A 27015-nucleotide genomic window follows, 5' to 3' on the forward strand; every position below is an offset into this window, starting at 1 on the left:
ACTCTTTCATTCCCGGGATCATTTTCGTGATCCTCCTCAGTCCCTCTCCAATGCCAACTCATCCTTTCTTAGATTCATTTGTTCATTATGTGCCATTTCGTATGAAATAGGCAATCATGATTGTTCTTGACAAATTTTCCGACAGAAGTGGTTGCCACTGCCTTCTTCGGGGCAGTGTCTTTACAAAATGGGCGACCCCAGCCATTATCAATATCCTTCAGAGGTTGTCTGCCATATAACCAGAACCAGCTGTTCATACGACCGTACACTACCTGCTCCCTTGCCTTCACGTGATCCTGATCGAGAGGTGCTACACCTTTCCCAAGGATGAGCTGCAGTATAGCGGAGGGACGGAGCACCTTACCCCGCCTTTGGTAGAGATGTACCTCTACTCTGCCACCCTCCGTTCTTAGATAAGGGGCGTAAAACGTCTCACACTCCAAGTGCAGCCTGAACAATGCCGGATTACACCTCAGCATTACATGATTACTTTTACCTTCTAGTCCATGTTTATGGAAAATGCTGCCCCTCTCTTTTCTGTTTCTGCTCCTTAAGGCTTCATCCAGGCTTTTCCTTGACTGCCCTAACGGCGCTTGGTGTCAAATTTTGTCTCATGTACACTTGCTAAGTAGTTTAGGGTGTTCTTGGTATGTTAAGGGCACTATAAATGCTACTGATTGCTGTATTAAATATACATGTGATTCAGCTGTAGTATTTCTGTCCTATTCTAAGAAGGCACAATCGTTTGCTCCCCAGACATGAAGTCTAACCTAAATGTTACTGAGTTGAGAAGTTATCTGCTGGTGGAGAGTGTTCATTATACAAAAGAAACTGCCACATAGCAACCAGATCAATTTCTAGCTGTTCGAGCCAGACCAGTGTCAGCAGTTTGATAGCAACCACCTCTATCAGCATGTCATCTATGGACCTTTGTATAACCGGTTAGCTTGAACAACACAGAGGGAGAGAGCTGGAAACGGGGGAAGCAAAGAGTTCAAGTTCAAGTTTATCGTCATTCAACCATACACATGTACACAGCAAAACAAAACAACATTCCTCAGAGACCAAGGTTCAAATAATAGCACATAATTTGATATTAACACAATAACAGGTAAAAATATTCTGTAGGTGTACAAGTTAACATAAAGTGCATATTTGACATATAGTTAAATACACAACAGTGTTGCTGTTACTGGCGCTGTCAAAAATAATGTGTAGTGGGTGGTTGCAGGATATTGAGAAGTCTCAGAGCCTGGGGGAGCCTATCAGTCCTGATTCTTATACTCCAGTACCTTCTGCCTGACGAAGAATTGTGGGATGGCTGGGAGGGGTCTTTGACAATACCCAGGGCTCAGAGATGGGTTCTGTACATGCTGATGAGGATCCAATTCACTAGCTACTTATTTAGTTTAAATGCTTACTTAATCCGCCATTGAGGAGACCTTCAAAAGGGGATTCTTCAAAAAGGCAGTATCCATCGTTATGGACCCTCACCATCCAGGACTTGCCCTTTTTCATTACCACATCAGAGTGAAGGTAAAGGAACCTGAAAACACAAACTCATCATTTCAGGAACAGGTTCTTCCCTCCACCATCAGATTTCTGACACTACCTCATTCCTTTTGCTCTCGATTTGCACTACTGGTTTAACTTCTACATAAATTTCTTATGATAATTTGTAATAGTAAACTTCATATATTGCACTGTGCTGCTGCCGCAACACAAGCACTTTCACAACACACAGCAGTGATAATAAACTGATTCTGAAATGTGGATGCTCCCGAACTCCACCATTATTCGGTCTTGACTATGCAGACTTACTATCTGCTCCTTTGAGCTATGGATCTGTAAGAGAGTGCATTAACCTTACAACTGCATCTGAGCCAGCAGGCTTTGAGTTAATCTCCCATTCCAGACATATGAGCAACGTCTAGAGATTTTTGCACAGTCAGAGAATTTGAGATATTAAGATGAAGCCCTATCTGCCTTCTTAGATGAATGCAGAAGAAGAGATTTTGGCAAATATTTATCTGTTTTTCTTTTATCAATTACCAACACTTTCATGCTTTCTCACCCTGGGAAAATAGCTTATCTGTGCCTTTCATAATTCTATATACTTCTGTCAGCTCACCCCTCAGCTTCTGATGTGCCAAAGAAATCAATTCAAGTTTGTCCAACCACTCGGAGTTCTATTCCTGCCGCTGTCTGCAAGGATTTGTACGTTCTTGCCATGAGTGCGAGAGTTTCCTTCGGGTCCAGTTTCCTCCCACGCTCCAACGGTGTCCGGCTTAGTGAGTCGTGGGCATGCTACGTTGGCACTGGAAGCATGGCAACCCTTGCAGGCCGCCCCCAGCCCATCTCCGGACCGTGTTGGTCTTGATGCAAATGATGTAATTCACTGTATGTTTCAATATACATGTGACAAATAAAGCTAATCTCTATCTCTGTGCAAACACTTGCTTTGTACTCTCTTTAACTTTCTAAGCCTATGCCATCTAGATTTTGACATCTCCACTGTGGGAAATAGCTCTATGTACCTCCTCTATGCTCTCACTTTCTATATACTTCTAACAGGTCACCCTCAGCTTCTGATGTTCCAGTGAATTAAGTACAAGTTAGTCTAACCATTCTCTATAACTAACCAATACCTCCAACTAACTCTATAACTCCAAACCAGGTGAAGTCCTTAGAGTCAAAGAGCAGTACAGAATAGAAACCGGCCCTTCAGCTCACCACATCCTCGCTGACAATCAGATCTGTCTGTGTTAATTATTTTTCCTTCTATGCTCTGCTTTTTCCAATCATTTTAGTGCTCCTGGGGATGTTAGTGAATCCACAAATCCGCTAGATGCTGGAGACCTAGACAGCCTGTCCAGGGGTTAGAGATCTGTATAAATGCATTTGGCGTGGAAGGATGGAGATTGTTTCACTGTTGTTGTCTTGTGTCATCTGCCATGCCCTGTTTTGTTATGTTCTGTGTTCTTCTGCAAACATGGTGGGCACGCAATGTTGGCACCAGAGTGTGTGACACCCTTGGGTGTGTTGGTTGTTCACACGAATGGCACATTTCGCTGATGATTAAATGAATCTGACTCTAAATCTGCCTCCACCATCTCCTCTGGCTACTCAATTCAGTTAAACTGTTCCTTATGTGAAAGTATTAACCTGTCAAATCTCTTAAGAACTCCTCCTTCTCACCTTAAATCTATGCCCTTTAATTTTAGACACCCTAGTCATGGGAACAGTCTTTGGTTATCTACTTCTCATAAATTTATTTACTTCTGCCATCCTATTCAATCTCTCATAAAGAGCCCCCTCCTGTTCAGGCAGCAATCTTGTGAAACCAGAAGTACACAGAATATTCCAAGTGCAGCCTAACCAATATTCTGTACAACTTTAACAGGACGTCCTAACTTCTCACCAAATGAAGACAAGCCTGCAATATACCTTTCTCATCACTCTGTCTGTCTGTGTGGCCACTTTCAGGGAACTGTGTCCTTGAACTTCTAGATTTCTCTGTTCTTCAACACTTCCCAGGGCCCTTTTGTTGTCCGTGAAACTCCTAACCTGGACTGACATCCCAAAAGGCTACATTTCAAACTTATCTGAGTTAAATTGCATTTGCCACCGACCCAGCTGGTCAAGATCTCACTGTGATTGCTGATAACTTTCTTCTCTGTCTATGGTTCCACTTACTTTAGTGCCATCTGCAAACTTACTAACCATGCCAGGTCCAAGAGCAACCAATGACCTGAGATTTAAACACCGGGCCAGATTGAGAAGGTGAGGGACAATCCAGTTCAGCTCACTGCTCTGTGAGGTTTATTCGTCTCTGCACTGAAGTGGGGCTGTGGCCCGCAGCTAATAGGCTCCTGGACCGACAGCAGTGATGACTGGCTCCGTATCTGTGAACTCACTTTCATGAACTTCATTTCTGAATGTTATTTCCTTACTTTTATTGTTTGCACAATTTGATTTTTTTTCTGCACATTGGGTGTTTGATGGCCTTTTTTTCAATGGGATCTATTGGGTTCCTTTGCTTTGTGGCTGCCTGTAAGGAGACGAATCTCAAGGTTGTATATAGTATACATACTTTGATAATAAATGTACTTTGAACTTTGTACATTCTCGTCCACATCTTAATCAAGTCCGCAAAACTTTGGTTTCAGGAGGATGAAGTCAGAGGTCCATGAGCCAGTTTTCATTATGGGAACAGAGGTGGAGAGGGTCAGTAGTTCTAAATTCCTTAGTGTTAACATATTCCTCTGTCAGCATATCCATGGATCTGTCCTGGGGCCAGCACAAAAGTGTCTTCACAAAGTAGGCACAACTTTCTTAGAAGTTTGTGAGTTATGGACTCCCTGTGTGCGCCAAGCAAGGTGGCAGCAGCACGTTACAGTAGCTCTGAGTGTTTGTTTGTCTTGACGTTATTTAGCATGTCCTTTTGTTTGTTTTTGTACCGGCTAGCAGCACTGCAAAATAACAATGGACAGTAATCTGTTTAAGAACATTTTCATCATTCTTCTGGCTCTCAGGATACCCTAGTGCTGTGACCACAGTAGTGGAAGCAATGTTGTATATACAAGGGAACAGCTACCAACAGCCTTTGTTTGCCCAGCAGAAGCTCGATATTCCGGAGGAGCTGAGACAGAGATACCAAGGCTATAGACCGGGTGAAAATGATGTATCAAGAGACAGAGATATAAACCATATCTCCTGCCTATCATTATGGGGAACATAAGATTGCAGGCAAATAAAATGGAGGAACTATCAATACTCATGAGGACGCAGAACGAGTACAGGGAATGCAGCATTATGTGTTTCACTGAGACATGGCAACACAATCAAATCCCGGATTACAATGCTACTGTGAATAGGTTTTCAATGCTACGAGCAGACAGAATTAACCTACAGTGTGGCAAGAGAAAGGGAGGTGGGCTTGCTGTGCTTGTGAACAGCAGATGGTGTAATCCTGGTCACATTTCTGTGAAAGGACGAACCTGCAGTCTGGACATCGACCTGCTTGCTATGAGTTTACATCCGTGTTATCAACCGCGCGAGTTCAGCCACGCCATATTGCTCATGTCTACGTTCCGCATTTCCAATGCTGCATGTGATGTCATACGCATTACGATGGCGAGACTCCAGACTCAACACCCCAATGCATTCATTGCAGTATCGGGAGACTTCAGCCACATTTCTCTCTCGACAACCCTACCCACCTTCGATCAGTTTGTCAAGTATCAGACAAAAGAAAATAAAACCAGATCTCTTGTATGCAAATGTAACGATGCATACTGCTCCACAGCTCTCCCCCCTCCCCCCACTAGGAAGATCAGATCACAACCCGGTTCACTTCATGCCCTTGAATAAGCTCAGAGTACAGTAGCAGCTAACTACCACCAAGACAGTAAAGAAATGGTCTCCAGCGGCCATCGAGGCCTTCAAGGGCTGCTGTGAGGTTACTGACTGGAATGTGCTTTGTAAACCATATGGGGGAGAGTATTAACGGGCTTACTGATTGCATCACTGGCTACATCAGCTTCTGTGTGGACACTGTAATACCATCAAGGACTGTTTGCTGCTTCCCCAACAACAAACCACGGGTCACCAGAGATCTAAAGGTTCTTCTCAACCACAAAAAGAGAGCCTTTCGATCAGGAGACAGGGAGGAATTGGAAAATGTGCCAATGGAGCTAAAGGAGGAGGTCAAAGTGGCAAAAGAGTAATACAGGAGAGAGCTGGAGGATAAACTTGGGCAGAGTAGCACATGGGAGGTGTGGAGAGACATGAAGAACATCCTGTAGAGCTTTGGAATGCAGCTGTGAATAGGCTAATGAGTTAAACCAATTCTTCAATGGTTTGATAATTGCCCTCCTGTTCACACCCCTCTCAGCACACTAGTTCAGGTGCCAAGGCACCCAATACTCTCTCAGCAACAACGGCTCCCCTCCTCTCTCCTCCAGTTCAACATGTGGGTGAACAACACAGGCTACCTCTGCCAACATCCCCTCCTTCCCCTGCACCTTCCATTCAAACTTCGACATACCAACTACCATTGTTCTGATCTGTACCTCCCCAGCCCCACCTTCCACCAGCTCCCCAGGCATCATGGACTCACCCTCACTACCGAGCGGGTGAGAAGGGCTCTGGGGAAACTCAGACACGGCAAAGCATCGGGACCGGATGGTGTGAACCCCAGGGTCCTGAGGGAGTGTGCTGAGCAGCTGTGTGGAGTTCTCCAGTGCATTTTCAATCCGAGTCTCAGCCTGGAAAGGGTCCTGGCTCTGTGGAAAACATCATGTGTGGTCCCAGTACCCAAGAAAAGCAACTGAAAGTCTTGAATGACTACCGTCCAGTGGCCCTGACCTCACACATGAAGACCCTAGAGAAGCTGGTCCTGGCTCACCTCCGACCCCTGGTCAGATCAGCCCTCGGTCCCCTGCAGTTTGCCTGCCAGGAGCACATTGGAGTGCTGTCATCTACCTGCTGAACAGAGCTGACTCTCATTGGATAAGCAGGTCAGCACTGTGAGGATCATGATTTTTTGATTTTCCTCGTACCTTCAATACCTACAGCCCTCATTGCTGGGGGAAAGGCTCCGTTCAGTGCAGGCTGGCACTTCCATTGTGTCCTGGATAATGGACTACCTGCCTGGCAGACCACAGTTTGTGTGGCTTCAGAGCCGTGTGTCAGACGTGGCTATAGTCAGCACTGGGGCCCCACAGGGGACTGTATTGACTCCCTTCCTGTTTACCCTGTACACCTCAGACTTTAGATACAACACTGAGTCATATCATCTGTAGAAATTCTCTGATGGCTCAGCAACAGTTGGGTGTATAAGCGGAAGTCAGGAGATGAACACAGGGCCCTGGTGGAGGACTTTGTCAAATGTTGCAAGCTGAATCATCTGCAGCTCAACAAAGTAAGACAAAGGAGGTGGTGATGGACTTTTGGAAGACCAGGCCTGCACTGCTCCCTGTTACTATTGATGGTGAGGATGTTGATGTTGTGAGGAACTACAAGTACCTGGGGGTTCACCTGGATGACAGTCTTGAGTGGAGCACCAACACAGAGTCTGTGTATAAGAAGGGCCAGAGTCACTTCTACTTCCTGAGGAGACTGAGGTCCTCTGGAGTGCGCAGGCCTCTCTTTTGTATGTGCTACCAATGTGTTGTTGCCAGTACAATCTTCTTTGGGGCAATGACATCAACATGGGAGAGCAGTCTGCGTCACCACCCTCCTTTATGGCTGTGAAGCTTGGGTAACCTACAGCCGTCATATCAAGTCTTTGGAGCACTTCCACATAAGCTGCCTTTAGCACATCCTGGGAATTAACTGGCGTGAGCGGGTGCCTCACACTGAAACACTTGTAAAGACCAACTGCAGAAGTATTGAGGCCATGATCACCCAGCGTCAGTTGCAGTGGCTGGGGCACGTGATAAGGATGCCCCCATGTTGGCTACCCCGCAGAGTGTTATATGGCCAGCTACATCATGGTCAACGCTCAGCTGGAGGGCTGAAGAAGCGCAGTAAGGATCAGATGAAGAATGCTTTAAGGAAGTGAAAGATCAGACCCGAGGACCTGGAGGATGTTGCTGCTGACCGTAACACTTGGCGACAGCTGTGTAGGGATGGGGTTCGTATTCTGAAGGTGGAAAAAACAACCAGAAGCCAGGAGAAATGCAGCCATGGTTGCCATCACTACCACCACTACCACGTATACATGTCCCACCTGCAATAGAGCTTGTGGGTCCAGGATAGAACTGTATAGTCATCAAAGATCTCACCGTTAAAGGAGTGGACGTCATCATCGGATTCCGATGGACAACCAAAGAGTGTGTGTCTGTCTTTGGTGGGGTGGGGGAGGTGTGTGTGTGTGTGTGTGTGTCTGTATGTGTGAGTGTGTGTTTGTGTGTGTCTATCTGTACATGTGTCTCTGTGTGCCTGTCTGTGACTGTGTTCTTTGTTTAACATTTCTATTTCTGTATCTCCCAGGTGAGCTGGAGTGTTTGTGATCATTCAGTAGGAAGAGGACAGGCTCTCCCTGGCCGCTGGGGCCCCTCTGCCCATCCTCCAACAAGGAACAGCGTGGTGTGGGGGCAGAGGCCCAGGTGCGGTCAGAATTGAGAAACATTCAGAAACAGATAAGGACTATATCGATATGTCATAAAAAGTACAAGGTTCAAGCTTGTGTTTTATGTAGATATCCCTCAATCAAATAAAGGGAATGATAACAACAATAACCATGCCTGACTATAAATACAAGGTTCAGGCTTGTATTTTAAGTAGATAGCTCGCAATCAAGTAAAGGGAATGATAACAATAATAACCAAATCTGACTGTAAATTCAAGCCTGATTTGGTTTTAGAGTCAAAGTCCCACAAATCGATATTACAACCGATCCATTATCACAGATAGGACAGTCCATAATAGCCGTCTGGATATGATATTACAGGATAAATAAGCAAGAACAACTTAGCTATTCCAAACACACATAACAGACAGAAAACAGTAAGTGAAAATCACCAGAAATATGCTGAATTAAATAAGGAAATTGAAAGACTGTGGAACTTGAAGAGAGTACACAGTAGTAATACCTACAACTGGTATCTTCCCCAAGTCACTATACATTAGCAATAAACAATTAGGCCAAAATCTCCAAAAAGCCACTTTACTAAACACCACTAGAATAGTCCGAAAGCTCCTTGCAATCGACAAGTGAGTGTGCTTGGCTATGCCCATACTTTAACTTTTACTGCTTGAGCTGAGAAACAATAAGAACACGATAATAATAATCTCATCTGAAATATTTCGTTCATTTTCCTGAACATGGGTTTCTGGAGATAACCCTATACTGTATGGTCATGCGTCCACATTACTAGGCTGCCGTGCAGTATAATCAATGAGAAACAGTTGTGTGAGTGTGTGTATGTTCCTCTTTTGCCAACACTGTGGAAGACAGTGGTTAGATTTTATCAAAATTGCGTAATGCGTTGTTAACAAAATGCTTGTTCTCAGCTACCCATGCATGTAGACACAAGCATAGACATGTAGACACAAAGTAGATGTTTACACACACACACACACTCAAACATACACACTCACTCACTCTCTCACACACACACACACACACACACACATTCCCTCTCTCTCTCACACTCACACACACTCACATACTCTCACATGCACTCTCACACACTGAAGATCTGGACCCTCCCCACCCCGGATCTTCTCTCTTCTCCCCTCCCATTGGGCAGAAGATACAAAAGCCTGAAAGCACATACGAACAGGCTCAAAGGCAGCTTTAAGTCACTGTTATTAGGCTTTTGAATGGACTTCTTGTAAGATAAAGTGGACTCTTAAGCTCACAATATCCCTCGTTATGTTCTTGCAATTTATCGTCTACCTGCACTAGCTGCAATGCTTTAATCTGCATTGTTACTGTTTTACCTTGTCCTGCCTCAATGCACTGTGTAATGATCTGATCTGTATGAACAGTATGCAAGACAAGCTTTTCACTATATTTTGGTATGTGTGACAATAATAATAAACCAAGATATAAGTGGAACTGGAGAGTGAAACATCGATTCAATCATAAGCAAAGCATGCTTCTTTGCTTTCTGAGGAGGTTAAGGAGGTTCAGCTTAGCATCGAGCACTCTCGCAAACTTCTACGTTTTACATTCATACACACACACACACACTCACTCACTCACTCACTCTGAAGCCCTGAGATAGTCACCTGGCTCTCTAGATCACTACTAGGGCGTGTACTACACAGTCAGAAGTGCTGTTATTTGGCTGAGAAATCCCATTGAAGCAACAGTCCCCATTGACGCTGTTGTAAAGGAGAATGATGGATTGTAGGGTTGGAGGATATTCCTGCCCTGTAACCTTTCCAAAGAAAAACAAATTATCTGTTCGCTCAGAACAACTCAGGCAGCTTGACTGGTTGTTATCCTTTCACTGTCTATAGAATCTTACAGGTGGCATGGTAGCATTGCGGTTAGCGTGATGCTGTATTTCTTTATTTGGATAATTCATCTTCTTTTGCATATAAGTTGTTTATCAGTCTTTGTTTATGCATAGCTTTTCATAAATTCTGCTGTATTTCTTTATTTTCCTGGAAATGAATCTCAATGTAGCATACGTACTTGGGAAATAAACTGACTTTGACTTTGACTTACAATGCCAGCATCACACGTACAATACGGCAGCGGGACTCTCAGGTTAGGCAGCATCTATCGTCAGGAATAAATGGGAAGAAGTTTCAGGCCAAGACCCTTCATCAGGATTGGAAAGGAAGCAGGGAGAAGAATAACAATGCCAGCAACCCGGGTTCAATTCCCACCTCTCTCTGTAAGGAGATTGTACGTTCTCCCCATGACCACCATCACTATGGTTTCCCCCATATTTCTTTTTTTTTATTGATGTTCATCAAACAAACATTTCCATAAGATGTATTTCAGACATTGTACATATATATCATATAACCATATATATCACAAAATCTCCACAAAGTATTTATCTGGGGTATATACTTATAGAAAAGAGTGGAAAGAAAAAAACAAGCAAAAGGAAAGAACTATGTACAAGTAGGGAGTGATCTTTTTTTTTTACAACAGATTCATTGATTTGTAAGAATAAAATCAGGCCTATGAGGCATTATGTAGTTAAACCATTTTTCCCAGTATGAATCAAATTGTTCCAGCTTATGATTAACAGATGCTGTTATCTTCTCCATTTTGTAAATGTCCATTGTAATTTCCATCCATGCGTTTAAAGTTGGGCTCTCCTGTGATAACCATTTCCTAGTAAGAATCTTTTTACCAGCCAGCAACAGTATATTCATTAAATATTTATCTCTTTTCAACCATTCTTGAGGTATATATCCAAAATATATGGTCTTACTCTCCAAGGGTAATTCACATTTAAAGATGTCTTGTAGGGCATTGTGTATCCCCCTCCAATGGTTTTTGATAACAGGGCAGTCACAAAAAATATGATAATGATTTGCATTTTGATTTCTACAATTTCTCCAGCAAACAGGGAGGTTACTATCATAATGGGATTTCTGAGAGGGTGTGATAAAATATCTTATCAAGTTTTTCCATCCAAACTCCCTCCATTTCTGTGAACTGGTACACTTCCATTGATAACTCCATATTGTTGTCCTTTCTTCCTCAGATATAATTATCCCTCCTTCCTTCTCCCATTTTGTTTTAATGTCGAATGTGTTTTAAGATTTGACAACCCCTTATACATGCTTGAAATGATTCTACTACCATCATCTGAATTATATGCTTTTTTAAAGAGCTCTATCAAGCATGTATTTGCCTTGGTTACATTTTTAAGCATCTTATTAACATATTGTCGCATCTGTAAATACTGATAAAAATCTTGTTTCTCTAATAAGTGTTTCTCTTTAAGCATTTCAAAACTGAACAGTATTCCTTCTTTCATTATGTTGCAAAGAACTGTTGTTCTTTAGCTGTCCAGTCCTTAAATCTAGCATCCAATTTATTTGGAGTAAAATCCGAGTCATATGCACACCATTTAAGAATTGCAATATCTCCCTCTAGATTATATTCTTTTATAGTAGTTTTCCATATTTTAAGAGTCAATTTCACTCATGGGTTATCAATAGTATTTATGTACCTTTGCAGGTTGTTATCAGCCAAAATTGCTTGTATGGGGATGGGAAGTACCCGCTCCTCAACATTTTTCCATTGAGCGTCATATGATGGGTTGCACCAACATATCACAGCTCTCAACTGTGCTGCAAAATAATAATCTCTAAGAGAAGGCAAGCCCCACCCCACCTTTTCCTTTGCTAATTGCAAAGTTTTGAGATGAACTCTAGGCCTTTTACCCTGTCAAATATACCTTGATAGCATCTTGTTCTATTCATTGAATTGATTTTGATTAATCTGTATTGGTAGGGTCTGAAAGAGATATAACAGTCTGGGCAGTATATTCATTTTAATAGACTCATTCCTTGAACTGACACTGAAAAAAGGAATCAGTCTCCATCTTGCCACATCTTCCTTAATTTTTTTATATAAAGGCTTATAATTACATTCTGATAATTTTGCCAAATCTTTCAACTGGTCACATGGGTATAATATGGGGGGTGTGGGCCTTGGGCCTGAAGGGCCTGTTAATGTCCTGCATCTTAAAACAAAAGGAAGCAGACTTCAGCGGGAAGCTGTCCGTGTGGCTTTGAACCTGGCATGTGTATTGTATATATTTAAAATGCAGTTGGACAGATTTTTGCATAGTAGGGAAATTAAGGGTTTTGGGCAAAACATTGGTAGATAGAACTGAGTCCACAGCCAGATCAGCCATGAGCTTATTGAGTGGCAGAACAGGCTTGATGGGCCAAATGGCCAACTCCTGCTCCTATTTCTTATGGTCTTATGCTGGCTGGGCAACTTCACATAATTTGCTATTGTGCTTTTAGCATTATCTGTGGGTCTGAATTCCCATATAGACCAAAAGACCATAAGACATAGGAATAGAATTAGGCCATTTGGCCCATTGAGTCTGCCCCACCATTCAATCATGGCTATTTTATTATCCCTCTTAAACCTAGTCTTCTGCCTTCTCCCTGTAACCATTGCTGATCACTTCCCTCATTGATGTATGGGTTATTAGGTTAATCGGTCACATGGGTGTAATTGGGCCGTGTAGGCTTGTTGGGCCGGAAGGAGCTGTTACTGCGCTGTATCTCTAAAAACAATCCTATTGACACCCATATTGCTCAGAATATAGGCACTTCACAAGTTGTAAAATACTTTGAGATTGCCTGAGATTTTATGTATATTTCACCTGAAGAACAAAGTAGAATCATAAAGCAGGTCAACAGTTCATGTTTTAATGAGAACTGCGGCAGAATTTAATGGAAAAGAAAAACAATAAATGTTAGGCTAACAGGGTCGTTAACTAAAACTCTCAAAACTGGAAGTTAAATGCCAACACTGCGGCTAGAAGCAATAACTAAATACCAAAGCAATTCCGCTCCTTTACAGCGTCTGTGGAAATGATCGTCCTCTTTCCCAGGCAAGGACAAGGGTAAGCAGGGAGCATAGAATGAAAAAAGGGGGTTAAATACCACCATAAGGAAACAGTAATTAGCTGGAGTGTGCATATTCATGAACGCAATAGTCGAACCTGTTCAGCAGCCCACCTGTGCAGGTGCAGAGTCTGCAATTGAGATACTAATAGCCCTAGCTACCTGCAACACCATGGGTAGATAGGGTTGTAAAGAGCCTTTGGCACATGAGCCTTCATAAATCAAAGTACTGAGTACAGGACTTGGAATGCTATGCTGAGGTATATAAGATGTTGGTGAGACTTAATTTGGAGTATTGTGTGCAGATCTGGTCAGCTACCTACAGGAAAGATGTCAATAAGATTGGAAGAGTACAGAGAACTTTTAAAAGGAACGAAGCTGCTGGGACTTGAGAAACTGAGTTACAGGGAAAGGTTGAATAGGTTAGGACTTTATTCCCCAGAGCGTAGGAGGATGAGGGGAGGTTTGACAGGGGTATACAAAATTATGAGGGGTATAGATAGGGTAAATGCAAACAGGCTTTTTCCACTGAGGTTGGATGAGACTAGAACTAAAGTCCATAGATTTGAGGTGAAGGGGGAAATAGTTAAGGGGTACTTCTTCATTCGGAGTGTGATGAGAGTGCGGCACGAGCATCCCCAAAAGAGGTGGATGTGGGTTTGATTTTGATGTTTAAGAGATGTTTGGATAAGTACATGGACTGGAGCGGGATGGAGGGCTATGGACCAGGTGGAGGTTGATAATAACAGCTCAGCATGGGCTAAAGTGCCTGTTTCTGTGCTACAGTGTTCTGTCTCTAGGGCTCGCTGATTGATCCTTGCCTTTGGAGTGAAACCAGTGATTGCTATTTTTGGCTGAAGGTGTAGTGTTGGCCAGTACTGTTCTGCTTCTCTTGCATCTTCTCAAAGTCAAAGTAAATTTATTATCACAGTACACATATGCTAACACATACCATCCTGAGATTCATTCCCTTGCACCCATTTACTGGAAAATAATGAAATACAACAGAATTTATGCAAGGCTGTATGTACATAAGCAAAGACTGACAAACAGCTACTGCACAAGAGAAAACAAATTGTGCAAATAAAACAAAAATAAATAATACTGAGAACATGAGTTGTAGAGTCCTTGAAAGTTAATCTTTAGGTTGGGGAATCAGTTCAGAGTTGAGGTGAGGTAAGTTCTTCACACTGGTTCAGGAGCTTGATGGCTGAAGGGTAATAACTGTTCTTGAACCTGGTGGTGTGGGACCTGAGGCTTCTGTCATCGTCATCGTCATCATCGTTGTGTCTATCCCTAGAGGTCGAGGATGATGGTCTTCGTTCCATTGATCCATTTATGGGTTCTCAAGTGACTTATGAGTCCAATCAAGATGTGGCCCACAGAGCGAAGACACCTGCGTGTGTATTTGTTTAACGCATACTCAATGTTGGACTCCAAGAAGCACACAATACTTCATAAATTAACCAACTGATTCCAATGGCATAGAAACCACAATGATCGGAGTTGGTGGATTTGTTGCAGCCTTCACAGCCATTGAGTTCAAAGTAACTTCGTCTGCCTGTTGCAGATTTTGTTTGGATTGTTCTTTGTCAGGGACCTCACCCTCGACCTTACTGCTGTGGGTGACCCTACCAGGAGCATAGCTCCAGACAGCATCGATCTCGGGATCTCAGGACCACACAAGCTTCTCCGCCCCAATGAGGTGACAGTCCATGGAAAAGTAAGGCTTGTGAACCTCCTGCCAGATGGTGGTAGTGAGAAGAGAGCATGGGCTGGACCGATGCTGCTTTCTTGTGGCATCACTTCAGTAAATGTGCTCAGTGGTGGGGAGGGAGTGTTTTTTTCCTGTGAGGTCCTGGGCTTTATTTATCACTCTCTGTTCCTGGGCATTGTTATTTCTATATCAGGATGAGATGCAACCTGTCAGGGCACTCTCCACTCTGCATCTACAGAAACTTGCCGATTGTATGCAAACTTCTAAGAAAGTAGAGGCCCTTTTTGCCTTTGTGACAGCAGGTATTGTACATGCGTGTCCCAGGGTAGACCTGTGAGCTGCCCGCAGAGCATCAGCATATGTTGTCTATGCTATCTTGAGAGATTGCAATGGGGCAAAATGTGCTGTGGGAAACCTCAAGCACTATCACGGCACTTTGGTCTTGTACTTAATCCAGAGAAACACTAACAATGGATTGCTCTGCCAGTACTGTACTATGTGAGGTCTCCGCCTGGATTATGTTCTCATGGGTTGGGCACACAGCCACCACATTCTGGCACAGAGCTGACAGTAATCGCAAAGTCAATTGAGCCAAGCTGACTCATCAACATTCAGGCTAGGAATGTGAGACAAATTTTCTTTGGAATTCAACCATAAAGGCATGGAAAACTTAACCACTTGACAAGTTCAATCCACAGTTCAGACCGAGCAGTCCATGTGTAAACTTTTCTGAGACCATCGAGATATATACCAGGTGCTTCCTACTGATAAAGTTAAACTTGCTTCCAAAGTCACTTACTTCAGATTTGCTTCTGGAATTAGACTAGAATTTCCTATGGAATCGCAACCTACAATCCACAATTTGTAGCGGCACTTAACAATTTCATTCCCAAACAACACTATAAATTGTTTTTGGACATTCAGTTCAGAGAATAGATATATGTTCACTTGTATTTATGAGTTTAGGGTTAATCTGAAGAATAGGTTTCAAGTATTTTAAGGATCTGATTGGGAGGTACCAGGGAAACTATTTCCTCTGTTGAGGATGTAAAGAAACTGAGAGCATATGTTAAGGCTGGGCCATATAACAGAGAAGTCGAGAACCACACCCAAGGCAGCAGAAGTAAAAATAATTGGCTCTTCTAGAAGTCTGCAAGTACAGGAATAATTGGAGCTCTCAAGACTGGAGTTGGGTAATGGTAGGTAATGTAGCAAGCACAAAGGAAGGTGTGTGGAGCAGAGGGATAGGTCCCGCATAATCTAACTGAAAGATAAGATAAGCTTTATTAGTCACATACAGTACACGTTAAAGCACTGAACCATACAGTGAGATATGTTCTTTGTGTCAATGACAAACACATCTGATATGTGCTCTTTGCATCTACATTATGCTCCCACAAGAAAGCATCATCCATCATCAAGGACCCCTGCCATCCGGACTATGTTCTCTTTTCACTACTACCATCGGGCAGGAGGTACAGGGGCTTTAGGTCCCACACTACTAGGTTCAGGAACAGTTATTACCCTTCCACCATCAGGCTCCTGAACCCGCATCGGTAACTTCCCTCACTTCCACTCCTAACTAATTCCACAACCCTATGGACTCACTTTCAAGGCCTCTGCTACTTGCTTTCTCAGTACTTTTTTAATTGCACAATTTATTTTCTTTTGCATGTTGGTTGCTTGTCAGCCTTTTTATGTATAGTTTTTTGTTACTAAATTCTATTGAATTTCTTTATTTTCAATGCTCAAAGTAAATTTGTTATCGGTACCTACATGTCACCATATACAACTCTGAGATTCAATTTCTTGCTTATTTTTCTGTAAATGCCCACAAGAAAATTAATCTCAAGCTGTTGTATGACAACATATATGTACTTTGATAATGAATTTGACTTTGACTTTGAGATGTGCTGGGGGCAGCCCTTAAGTTTTGCCATGCTGCTGATGCCAGCATAGCATGACCAACAGCTTACTAACCCTAACTCGTACACCTTTGGACTGTGGGAGGAAGCTGGAGCACCCGGAGGGAACCCAGCAGTCACAGGGAGATCGCACGGGCAGAAGAAACTGAATCTCTATCTTACAGCTAGGACTGTAAAGTGTTGTGCTATCGTGCCGCCCAGAATGGTGATATCAGTTTAAGGCTTGAGCACCCAGCTCCTTGTCCCAGTGCTTCTAAAGTATCCAAACACTGGGCTTCACAGTATCCATCCTCTTACACCTTTATGTAGCAGAAAGTGAGTGACTAACAAAATTACTCTGCCCTCCGGTTGCCATAACAGAAGCAGGGATGGGTTTCCTCTGTACACTGTTCAAAACAAACTCATAAATTCCTCCCATAATCAGTGCAGAGCCAGAACTGATTTAGCAATTCATGACATGTCCAAGGCATTGTACTCATAGAATTACTATGCAGTCAGTGTAAATAACAAGGGCAGTCATTCCATACACAGATTGATAACACTGAGATGAATAGCTAGTCAATCTCTTGGTAATGGGATTGGTTAAGAGATGAGCTTTGGGTAGAACTCTCAGCTTTAAGTGTCATAGAGAGATACAGTACAGAAACAGGCCCTCTGACCCACCATCAATCATCTCTTTACACTACTCCATCATTCATTCTCACCAACTCCCCAGCATTTGTCGCCTTCCTACATACTGGGGCAACTAAGAGTGTCCAACTAACCTACCAAACCACACCTCTTTGGGGTGTGGGATGAAACCAGAGCACCCAAGGGACACAGGGAGAACGTGCAAATTCCACACAGGCAGCACAAAATGTCGGGTTTGAACCCGGGTCTCTGGCTCTGCGAGTCAGGGGCTTCACTAGCTGTGCCACTGTTATACAACTTCAATAATAATGGTTGAGGGAATGAACATTGTCCAAGACATGAAGAAAATTTACCCCATCCTTTATTGAAAATGTAAATTTTATACTGTATCTACCTGGTAAACAGGTGGGTTAGTCTGTTCACCTTAACCGAGAGACTGTGCAGTACTCCCTCTATACTGCCCCCGAAGGTGAAAAACTATATGGTAGATTAATGGAATAAAATTTAACAGCATGGCCTCTGATAGAGAAAAGATGTGTAGGTGTCAGAAGCAGCCAGGAAGAGCACTGCACCCACATTAGCCCCACAACCAATGATCATCAGGTGTGGTTTTCATTATGTGTGCAGATATTTGCCCCATCTTATGAAGGATGCCCTACCTAAGGCAAGCTTAACTTCCTATCCTTCTCAGAGAAGTTGGAAACCACCCTGCCTCCGTGAACTTTGTCTATACTTCTCACTGATTCAGAATGGCAGTAAAGCAACCAACACAATCAAAGACCCTTCCCAACGGTATATTCTCTCTTCTCCACTCTCCCATCAGGCGGAAGATACAAGAACCTGAAAACACATACACAAAGCTCAAGGGCAGCTTCTACCCTACTGTTATAAATTATTAAATAGTTCCCTAGTACGATAAGATGGACTTCTGACCTTTCAGTCAAACTTAGACTTTATTGTTCTCCTGCACTGTATTTTCACCATAGCTCATCATCACAGCTTGTCACACCAGACAGCCAGCCACTCTGGTGTTGTTTGGTTGATGTTGAGCAGGTCAGTGTCAGCTAAATCATTGAGAGTGGGCAGTTGCACAGAACGTGTTCAGTGTTCTGCACACTTTCGCCACACTCACAGGATTCACTGGTCTTTAAACCCCACTTCACCATATTGTTTCCCATCCCACAAACTCCCGCTCTCGCTCTGTTGAGAGTGAACCACTTCCGTCCGTCAAGCAGTGCCCCGTCTGACAACAGTTGTGTTGTTTGGTGGGGTTCTGGCTTTTGTTTGTTGCCAGAGGTCAATCCCGTATGCTTGGGGGGATGTTACGTGTGGCAGTTCCTCCACCGTAGCAAAGCTTTTCCTTGATTTTAGGCTGCTGGAAACTGGCACATGATGATGTAGTGGATGCCATGGTTGAGTTTTGTTTACCTTTTTCAATTTTTGTTGTAGTGTGTCTTCAGATCTCTGGGGGAGCGATCCCTGCAAATCTATAAATGATATTAGTGGGTGTGGGGCGCAGTGTGCTCGTGATTATTCAGCAGGCTTCATTAAGCAATGGGTCGATTTTCTTCACATGGGCTGATCTGCCCCCACACAGGTACACAGTATTCTGCAGGTGCACAGCAGAGTGCGAGGGCAGTTGATCTAAGTCTGTGAGCATTAGCTCCCTATTTCATGCCTGCTAATTTTTTCAAGAGGGAATTGTGAGAGCCACCTTTCCCTCGGAGTTTTCAAATGTGGATGGCAAATGAGAGCGTCCTATCCAGTGTCAGACCCAGGTAAATTGGAGTCAGACGGTGTTCAGGCTCCTTCCCACACCAGAAGATCTTGAGTTTCCGAGCTGCTTCTCGATTCCTCAGGTGGAATTCACACACTTGAGTTTCCGAGCTGCTTCTCGATTTCTCTGGTGGAATTCACACACTTGAGTTTCCGAGCTGCTTCTCGATTCCTCTGGTGGAATTCACACACTTGAGTTTCCGAGCTGCTTCTCGATTCCTCAGGTGGAATTCACACACTTGAGCTTCCGAGCTGCTTCTCGATTCCTCAGGTGGAATTCACACACTTGAGTTTCCGAGCTGCTTCTCGATACCTCTGGTGGAATTCACACACTTGAGTTTCCGAGCTGCTTCTCGATTTCTCAGGTGGAATTCACACACTTGAGTTTCCGAGCTGCTTCTCGATTCCTCAGGTGGAATTCACACACTTGAGTTTCCGAGCTGCTTCACGATTCCTCTGGTGGAGTGCACACACTTGAGTTTCCGAGCTGCTTCTCGATTCCTCAGGTGGAATTAACACACTTGAGTTTCCGAGCTGCTTCTCGATTCCTCTGGTGGAATTCACACACTTGAGTTTCCGAGCTGCTTCTCGATTCCTCAGGTGGAATTAACACACTTGAGTTTCCGAGCTGCTTCTCGATTCCTCAGGTGGAATTAACACACTTCAGTTTCCGAGCTGCTTCTCGATTCCTCTGGTGGAATTCACACACTTCAGTTTCCGAGCTGCTTCTCGATTCCTCTGGTGGAATTCACACACTTGAGTTTCCGAGCTGCTTCTCGATTCCTCTGGTGGAATTCACACACTTGAGTTTCCGAGCTGCTTCTCGATTCCTCTGGTGGAATTCACACACTTGAGTTTCCGAGCTGCTTCTCGATTCCTCTGGTGGAATTCACACACTTGAGTTTCCGAGCTGCTTCTCAATTCCTCAGGTGGAATTCACACGAGTTTCCGAGCTGCTTCTCGATTCCTCAGGTGGAATTCACACACTTGAGTTTCCGAGCTGCTTCTCGATACCTCTGGTGGAATTCACAGACTTGAGTTTCCGAGCTGCTTCTCGATTCCTCTGGTGGAATTCACACACTTGAGTTGCGGAGCTGCTTCTCGATTTCTCAAGTGGAATTCACACACTTGAGTTTCCGAGCTGCTTCTCGATTCCTCTGGTGGAATTCACAGACTTGAGTTTCCGAGCTGCTTCTCGATTCCTCTGGTGGAATTCACACACTTGAGTTTCCGAGCTGCTTCTCGATTCCTCAGGTGGAATTCACACACTTGAGTTTCCGAGCTGCTTCTCGATTCCTCAGGTGGAATTCACACTCTTGAGTTTCCGAGCTGCTTCTCGATTCCTCTGGTGGAATTCACACACTTGAGTTTCCGAGCTGCTTCTCGATTCCTCAGGTGGAATTCACACACTTGAGTTTCCGAGCTGCTTCTCGATTCCTCAGGTGGAATTCACACACTTGAGTTTCCGAGCTGCTTCTCGATTCCTCAGGTGGAATTCACACACTTGAGTTTCCGAGCTGCTTCTCGATTCCTCAGGTGGAATTAACACACTTGAGTTTCCGAGCTGCTTCTCGATTCCTCAGGTGGAATTCACACACTTGAGTTTCCGAGCTGCTTCTCGATTCCTCAGGTGGAATTCACACACTTGAGTTTCCGAGCTGCTTCTCGATTCCTCAGGTGGAATTCACACACTTGAGTTTCCGAGCTGCTTCTCGATACCTCAGGTGGAATTCACACACTTGAGTTTCCGAGCTGCTTCTCGATTCCTCAGGTGGAATTCACACACTTGAGTTTCCGAGCTGCTTCTCGATTCCTCTGGTGGAATTAACACACTTGAGTTTCCGAGCTGCTTCTCGATTCCTCTGGTGGAGTGCACACACTTGAGTTTCCGAGCTGCTTCTCGATTCCTCTGGTGGAATTAACACACTTGAGTTTCCGAGCTGCTTCTCGATTCCTCTGGTGGAATTCACACACTTGAGTTTCCGAGCTGCTTCTCGATTCCTCTGGTGGAATTCACACACTTGAGTTTCCGAGCTGCTTCTCGATTCCTCAGGTGGAATTCACACACTTGAGTTTCCGAGCTGCTTCTCGATCCCTCTGGTGGAATTAACACACTTGAGTTTCCGAGCTGCTTCTCGATTCCTCTGGTGGAATTCACACACTTGAGTTTCCGAGCTGCTTCTCGATTCCTCAGGTGGAATTCACACACTTGAGTTTCCGAGCTGCTTCTCGATTCCTCAGGTGGAATTCACACACTTGAGTTTCCGAGCTGCTTCTCGATTCCTCAGGTGGAATTCACACACTTGAGTTTCCGAGCTGCTTCTCGATCCCTCTGGTGGAATTAACACACTTGAGTTTCCGAGCTGCTTCTCGATTCCTCTGGTGGAATTAACACACTTGAGTTTCCGAGCTGCTTCTCGATCCCTCTGGTGGAATTCACACACTTGAGTTTCCGAGCTGCTTCTCGATTCCTCTGGTGGAATTCACACACTTGAGTTTCCGAGCTGCTTCTCGATTCCTCTGGTGGAATTCACACACTTGAGTTGCCGAGCTGCTTCTCGATTTCTCAAGTGGAATTCACACACTTGAGTTTCCGAGCTGCTTCTCGATTCCTCTGGTGGAATTCACACACTTGAGTTTCCGAGCTGCTTCTCGATTCCTCAGGTGGAATTCACACACTTGAGTTTCCGAGCTGCTTCTCGATTCCTCAGGTGGAATTCACACACTTGAGTTTCCGAGCTGCTTCTCGATTCCTCAGGTGGAATTCACACACTTGAGTTTCCGAGCTGCTTCTCGATTCCTCAGGTGGAATTCACACACTTGAGTTTCCGAGTTGCTTCTCGATTCCTCAGGTGGAATTCACACACTTGAGTTTCCGAGCTGCTTCTCGATTCCTCAGGTGGAATTCACACACTTGAGTTTCCGAGCTGCTTCTCGATACCTCAGGTGGAATTCACACACTTGAGTTTCCGAGTTGCTTCTCGATTCCTCAGGTGGAATTCACACACTTGAGTTGCGGAGCTGCTTCTCGATTTCTCAAGTGGAATTCACACACTTGAGTTTCCGAGCTGCTTCTCGATTCCTCTGGTGGAATTCACACACTTGAGTTTCCGAGCTGCTTCTCGATTCCTCAGGTGGAATTCACACACTTGAGTTTCCGAGCTGCTTCTCGATTCCTCAGGTGGAATTCACACACTTGAGTTTCCGAGCTGCTTCTCGATCCCTCTGGTGGAATTAACACACTTGAGTTTCCGAGCTGCTTCTCGATTCCTCTGGTGGAATTCACACACTTGAGTTTCCGAGTTGCTTCTCGATTCCTCAGGTGGAATTCACACACTTGAGTTTCCGAGCTGCTTCTCGATTCCTCAGGTGGAATTCACACACTTGAGTTTCCGAGTTGCTTCTCGATTCCTCAGGTGGAATTCACACACTTGAGTTTCCGAGCTGCTTCTCGATTCCTCAGGTGGAATTCACACACTTGAGTTGCGGAGCTGCTTCTCGATTTCTCAAGTGGAATTCACACACTTGAGTTTCCGAGCTGCTTCTCGATTCCTCTGGTGGAATTCACACACTTGAGTTTCCGAGCTGCTTCTCGATTCCTCAGGTGGAATTCACACACTTGAGTTTCCGAGCTGCTTCTCGATTCCTCAGGTGGAATTCACACACTTGAGTTTTCGAGCTGCTTCTCGATCCCTCTGGTGGAATTAACACACTTGAGTTTCCGAGCTGCTTCTCGATCCCTCTGGTGGAATTAACACACTTGAGTTTCCGAGCTGCTTCTCGATTCCTCTGGTGGAATTAACACACTTGAGTTTCCGAGCTGCTTCTCGATCCCTCTGGTGGAATTCACACACTTGAGTTTCCGAGCTGCTTCTCGATTCCTCAGGTGGAATTCACACACTTGAGTTTCCGAGCTGCTTCTCGATTCCTCAGGTGGAATTCACACACTTGAGTTTCCGAGCTGCTTCTCGATACCTCTGGTGGAATTCACACACTTGAGTTTCCGAGCTGCTTCTCGATTCCTCAGGTGGAATTCACACACTTGAGTTTCCGAGCTGCTTCTCGATTCCTCAGGTGGAATTCACACACTTGAGTTTCCGAGCTGCTTCTCGATTCCTCTGGTGGAATTCACACACTTGAGTTTCCGAGCTGCTTCTCGATTCCTCAGGTGGAATTCACACTCTTGAGTTTCCGAGTTGCTTCTCTATTCCTCAGGTGGAATTCACACACTTGAGTTGCGGAGCTGCTTCTCGATTTCTCAAGTGGAATTCACACTCTTGAGTTTCCGAGTTGCTTCTCGATTCCTCAGGTGGAATTCACACACTTGAGTTGCGGAGCTGCTTCTCGATTCCTCAGGTGGAATTCACACACTTGAGTTTCCGAGCTGCTTCTCGATTCCTCAGGTGGAATTCACACACTTGAGTTTCCGAGCTGCTTCTCGATTCCTCAGGTGGAATTCACACACTTGAGTTTCCGAGCTGCTTCTCGATTCCTCTGGTGGAATTCACACACTTGAGTTTCCGAGCTGCTTCTCGATTCCTCAGGTGGAATTCACACACTTGAGTTTCCGAGCTGCTTCTCGATTCCTCAGGTGGAATTCACACACTTGAGTTTCCGAGCTGCTTCTCGATTCCTCAGGTGGAATTCACACACTTGAGTTTCCGAGCTGCTTCTCGATTCCTCAGGTGGAATTAACACACTTCAGTTTCCGAGCTGCTTCTCGATTCCTCTGGTGGAATTCACACACTTCAGTTTCCGAGCTGCTTCTCGATTCCTCTGGTGGAATTCACACACTTGAGTTGCGGAGCTGCTTCTCGATTTCTCAAGTGGAATTCACACACTTGAGTTTCCGAGCTGCTTCTCGATTCCTCAGGTGGAATTCACACACTTGAGTTTCCGAGCTGCTTCTCGATCCCTCTGGTGGAATTAACACACTTGAGTTTCCGAGCTGCTTCTCGATTCCTCTGGTGGAATTCACACACTTGAGTTTCCGAGTTGCTTCTCGATTCCTCAGGTGGAATTCACACACTTGAGTTTCCGAGCTGCTTCTCGATTCCTCAGGTGGAATTCACACACTTGAGTTTCCGAGTTGCTTCTCGATTCCTCAGGTGGAATTCACACACTTGAGTTTCCGAGCTGCTTCTCGATTCCTCAGGTGGAATTCACACACTTGAGTTGCGGAGCTGCTTCTCGATTTCTCAAGTGGAATTCACACACTTGAGTTTCCGAGCTGCTTCTCGATTCCTCTGGTGGAATTCACACACTTGAGTTTCCGAGCTGCTTCTCGATTCCTCAGGTGGAATTCACACACTTGAGTTTCCGAGCTGCTTCTCGATTCCTCAGGTGGAATTCACACACTTGAGTTTTCGAGCTGCTTCTCGATCCCTCTGGTGGAATTAACACACTTGAGTTTCCGAGCTGCTTCTCGATTCCTCTGGTGGAATTAACACACTTGAGTTTCCGAGCTGCTTCTCGATCCCTCTGGTGGAATTCACACACTTGAGTTTCCGAGCTGCTTCTCGATTCCTCTGGTGGAATTCACACACTTGAGTTTCCGAGCTGCTTCTCGATTCCTCAGGTGGAATTCACACACTTGAGTTTCCGAGCTGCTTCTCGATTCCTCAGGTGGAATTCACACACTTGAGTTTCCGAGCTGCTTCTCGATACCTCTGGTGGAATTCACACACTTGAGTTTCCGAGCTGCTTCTCGATTCCTCAGGTGGAATTCACACACTTGAGTTTCCGAGCTGCTTCTCGATTCCTCAGGTGGAATTCACACACTTGAGTTTCCGAGTTGCTTCTCGATTCCTCAGGTGGAATTCACACACTTGAGTTTCCGAGCTGCTTCTCGATTCCTCAGGTGGAATTCACACACTTGAGTTGCGGAGCTGCTTCTCGATTCCTCAGGTGGAATTCACACACTTGAGTTTCCGAGCTGCTTCTCGATTCCTCTGGTGGAATTCACACACTTGAGTTTCCGAGCTGCTTCTCGATTCCTCTGGTGGAATTCACACTCTTGAGTTTCCGAGTTGCTTCTCTATTCCTCAGGTGGAATTCACACACTTGAGTTTCCGAGCTGCTTCTCGATTCCTCTGGTGGAATTCACACACTTGAGTTTCCGAGCTGCTTCTCGATTCCTCTGGTGGAATTCACACTCTTGAGTTTCCGAGTTGCTTCTCTATTCCTCAGGTGGAATTCACACACTTGAGTTGCGGAGCTGCTTCTCGATTTCTCAAGTGGAATTCACACTCTTGAGTTTCCGAGTTGCTTCTCGATTCCTCAGGTGGAATTCACACACTTGAGTTGCGGAGCTGCTTCTCGATTCCTCAGGTGGAATTCACACACTTGAGTTTCCGAGCTGCTTCTCGATTCCTCAGGTGGAATTCACACACTTGAGTTTCCGAGCTGCTTCTCGATTCCTCAGGTGGAATTCACACACTTGAGTTTCCGAGCTGCTTCTCGATTCCTCTGGTGGAATTCACACACTTGAGTTTCCGAGCTGCTTCTCGATTCCTCAGGTGGAATTCACACACTTGAGTTTCCGAGCTGCTTCTCGATTCCTCAGGTGGAATTCACACACTTGAGTTTCCGAGCTGCTTCTCGATTCCTCAGGTGGAATTCACACACTTGAGTTTCCGAGCTGCTTCTCGATTCCTCAGGTGGAATTAACACACTTCAGTTTCCGAGCTGCTTCTCGATTCCTCTGGTGGAATTCACACACTTCAGTTTCCGAGCTGCTTCTCGATTCCTCTGGTGGAATTCACACACTTCAGTTTCCGAGCTGCTTCTCGATTCCTCTGGTGGAATTCACACACTTGAGTTTCCGAGCTGCTTCTCGATTCCTCTGGTGGAATTCACACACTTGAGTTTCCGAGCTGCTTCTCGATTCCTCTGGTGGAATTCACACACTTGAGTTTCCGAGCTGCTTCTCGATTCCTCTGGTGGAATTCACACACTTGAGTTTCCGAGCTGCTTCTCAATTCCTCAGGTGGAATTCACACGAGTTTCCGAGCTGCTTCTCGATTCCTCAGGTGGAATTCACACACTTGAGTTTCCGAGCTGCTTCTCGATACCTCTGGTGGAATTCACAGACTTGAGTTTCCGAGCTGCTTCTCGATTCCTCTGGTGGAATTCACACACTTGAGTTGCGGAGCTGCTTCTCGATTTCTCAAGTGGAATTCACACACTTGAGTTTCCGAGCTGCTTCTCGATTCCTCTGGTGGAATTCACAGACTTGAGTTTCCGAGCTGCTTCTCGATTCCTCTGGTGGAATTCACACACTTGAGTTTCCGAGCTGCTTCTCGATTCCTCAGGTGGAATTCACACACTTGAGTTTCCGAGCTGCTTCTCGATTCCTCAGGTGGAATTCACACTCTTGAGTTTCCGAGCTGCTTCTCGATTCCTCTGGTGGAATTCACACACTTGAGTTTCCGAGCTGCTTCTCGATTCCTCAGGTGGAATTCACACACTTGAGTTTCCGAGCTGCTTCTCGATTCCTCAGGTGGAATTCACACACTTGAGTTTCCGAGCTGCTTCTCGATTCCTCAGGTGGAATTCACACACTTGAGTTTCCGAGCTGCTTCTCGATTCCTCAGGTGGAATTAACACACTTGAGTTTCCGAGCTGCTTCTCGATTCCTCAGGTGGAATTCACACACTTGAGTTTCCGAGCTGCTTCTCGATTCCTCAGGTGGAATTCACACACTTGAGTTTCCGAGCTGCTTCTCGATTCCTCAGGTGGAATTCACACACTTGAGTTTCCGAGCTGCTTCTCGATACCTCAGGTGGAATTCACACACTTGAGTTTCCGAGCTGCTTCTCGATTCCTCAGGTGGAATTCACACACTTGAGTTTCCGAGCTGCTTCTCGATTCCTCTGGTGGAATTAACAC

The 27015-nt window shown here is 44.8% G+C and overlaps 1 long non-coding RNA gene across 2 annotated transcripts in view; it reads left to right on the top strand.

Annotated features, from left to right (window-relative positions):
- Positions 1–27015, top strand: part of LOC132398354 (uncharacterized) — a 98754-nt gene that overhangs the window by 29114 nt on the left and 42625 nt on the right. The window contains exon 4 of one of the 2 annotated variants that reach the window (XR_009513629.1): positions 4170–8113. The exons of the other annotated variant lie outside the window; for it this stretch is intronic. This is a non-coding gene — a long non-coding RNA (uncharacterized LOC132398354). Of the gene's footprint in view, positions 1–4169; positions 8114–27015 lie in introns of those variants that run through there. 2 annotated transcript variants of the gene reach the window in all.

This window comes from Hypanus sabinus, chromosome 8 (assembly GCF_030144855.1).
Source record: "Hypanus sabinus isolate sHypSab1 chromosome 8, sHypSab1.hap1, whole genome shotgun sequence".
NCBI classification, from domain to species: Eukaryota; Metazoa; Chordata; class Chondrichthyes; order Myliobatiformes; family Dasyatidae; genus Hypanus; species Hypanus sabinus.